The sequence below is a fragment of the Triticum dicoccoides genome, chromosome 7A, assembly GCF_002162155.2.
Source record: "Triticum dicoccoides isolate Atlit2015 ecotype Zavitan chromosome 7A, WEW_v2.0, whole genome shotgun sequence".
NCBI classification, from domain to species: domain Eukaryota; kingdom Viridiplantae; phylum Streptophyta; class Magnoliopsida; order Poales; family Poaceae; genus Triticum; species Triticum dicoccoides.
In genome coordinates this window covers 651,971,956-651,974,794 of record NC_041392.1, presented here as the reverse complement: position 1 = coordinate 651,974,794, position 2,839 = coordinate 651,971,956, and the positions used below count along the sequence as shown (strand labels likewise).

The 2,839-nt window shown below is 63.7% G+C and overlaps 1 pseudogene; it reads right to left on the bottom strand.

The window, feature by feature from the left end:
• Positions 1–1,982: 1,982 nt before the first annotated feature.
• Positions 1,983–2,271, bottom strand: LOC119333802 (annotated as a pseudogene).
• Positions 2,272–2,839: the final 568 nt, after the last annotated feature.

The window sequence follows — 2,839 nt, the reverse complement described above, 5'->3', positions numbered from 1 at the left end:
GGCCTCCTCTGTCGCCCCCACCGCGGCCCCCGCCGTGGACCTCGTCGTGGCCCCTGTCGCCACGGACCCCTCGGCCGGCCCCGCTGCGGCCCCCGGCACCGCGGCCGCACCCCTCGCCGGTGTGGTCACTCGGGTTCGGCCTGGGACGCTGTGTCCCAGCACGCGCTGCCCGTCGGACGAGTACGCGTGCGCGACTTCTACCTCGACACCGTCCCCGCTCCCCACCTCCGCTCGCGCAGCCCTTCGGGATCCGAACTGGCTAGCTGCGATGTGTGAGGAGTTTGACGCCCTACAGCGCAACCGCACATGTCAGCTTGTGCCGCGACCACCCCGTGCCAATGTCATCACTGGCAAGTGGGTCTTCCGCCACAAGACTCGCCCCGACGGTTCTCTCGAGCGCTACAAGGCGCGTTGGGTGGTGCGCGGCTTTCGCCAGCGCGCCGGCATGGACTTCACCGACACCTTCGCTCCCGGTCGTCAAACCGGGCACGATCCGCGCTGTTCTCCAGCCTACTGTTTCTCGCGCTTGGCCTGTTCACCAGCTCGACGTGTCTAATGCTTTCTTGCATGGTCATCTCGACGAGTAGGTGTTCTGTCAGCAGCCGACTGGTTTCGTCGACACCGCCTATCCGGACCACGTGTGCTTGCTCTCCCATTCTCTATACGGGTTGAAGGGCGCCTCGGGCCTGGTACCAGCGGATCGCGGCCTTCCTCCAGCAGCAGGGGTTCCGGTCCACATGGTCCGATGCCTCCCTGTTTGTCTACCACCAGGGCCCCGCCACCGCGTACCTCCTACTGTACGTCGACGACATCATCCTGACTGCGTCCTCACCAGCGCTTCTTCAGCAGATCACAGCTCGCCTCGGCACCGAGTTCGCCCTCAAGGACTTGGGGGCTCTCCACTACTTCCTCGGCATCGAGGTCGTGCGCCGGGCTACTGGCTTCTTCCTGCGCCAGCAGAAGTACGCCTACGAGCTTCTGGAGCGAGCGGGCATGCTTAATTGCAAGCCTGCTTCCACGCCTGTCGATACGAAGGCTAAGGTGTCCGCCGTCGAGGGCTCTCCGGCGTCCGACGCTCCTTTCTACCGCTCCATCGTCGGTGCGCTTCAGTACCTCACACTGACGCGTCCGGACATTCAGTATGCTGTCCAACAGGTGTGCCTTCACATGCACGCTCCTCGTGACACCCATTGGGCTCTCGTGAAACGTATACTTCGGTACATACGTGGCACCACAGCCATGGGTCTCACCCTGACGGCCTCGCCGGATACCAGCCTTGTCGCCTACTCCGATGCCGACTGGGCTAGGTGTCCCGACACTCGACGCTCCACTTCTGGCTACTGTGTATACCTCGGGCCCTCTCTGATTTCGTGGTCGTCTAAACGACAACCCACGGTCTCACGATCGAGCGCCGAGGCCGAGTATCGGGCCGTGGCCAACGCCGTCGCGGAGTGTTCATGGCTACGATAGCTACTTCAAGAGTTGCTATGTGAGGTCACCAAGGCGACGCTCGTCTACTGCGATAACGTCTTCGCGGTGTGCCTAGCTGCCAACCCTGTCCATCACCGACGGACGAATCACATCGAGCTCGACATCCACTTCGTCCGGGAGCACGTTGCAGTTGGTCGTGTTCGTATTCTACATGTGCCCACCGATCAGCAGTTCGCCGATGTGATGACGAAGGGACTACACACCTCGACTTTCGAGGGCTTTCGGTCCAGTCTTTGCGTCACCGGCGACGCTTCGACTGCCGGGGGGGGGGGTTGAACATGTGTACATGTACGTAGGTCTGGGTCCTGTATGCAGTACCTGTTGTATCTGTCTCCCTCCGTATGTACGTGTATCTTAGGAGACAAGATACCGGTCACACCCCTTGTACCTATATATATGTGCCTAGTGCACGATCAATCAATTATCGATGCACCGGACTCACAACAAAAAGGGCGGGTCCTCTAGTGCTAGTCCTAAGCTGCTAGCACGAATCAGTTTGGTCCCCAGCAGACGACGTGATACGCCTTGTGCAGCTTCTCCTCCTCGGATCGCCCAGGCCGGGCAGCCCTGCCGATGGCGCCCGCGCTGCCGCTCGCGGCCTGGGACGCGGAGGTGGAGGAGAAGGACGGCGCGTCGGCCGGTGACCACGGCGCGCTGGTAGAGCGAACGCAGCGCATAGTCCCAGCGGCACAGCCCCGCCTGGTCCTTGAGCGCCTCCACGGCCGCCATGCTCGTCGCCACCACCAGCGACGCCCCCTTCTTGGTCGCCGACGAGCTCATCTTTTCGGTCCTGTGCTTCCGATGGACAGGTCGATCTCTCTCGCGAGCCGAGGTTGTGCTTGTGAGGGCATCTCCAGCCGCGCCCCCAGGAAGGCCTCCCCAGGCGTTTTTTTGCGCCGGCGCCGAAAAATCGGCCCAGTCGCGCCCCCAGGAGCCCGATTTTCGCCGGCTTGGGCCGAAAACAGCGCCGGCGGACCCAGGCCGAACCCGGCGCGCTGGGGGGCACCCGGGGGCGCCGGGGCGAACTGTTTTGGTGCAAAACAGCCGCGGGCCCGCCGCGTCAGCGACTCTACCCTCTTCTCGCCCCTTCGTCGTCCTCATCGCCTCGTTTCCCGCGGCGAATCAATGCCAAAGTTGTCGCGCTGCCGCGCCGGTCAGCCTGCGCCATTGATGCCTCACGGGCGGCGCAGTGAAGACCGGATGACGCGCGTCCCTCGCCCTCCCTTGCCCGCCACGCGTACTCACGGCGGCTCGCGCACGGGCGGCGCCTCGGCCTATATAAGACGCGCCCCAGCGCACTCGGTGACTCGCACTCTCTCGCCGTCGTCGTTCCTCCCTCTCCTCTCTC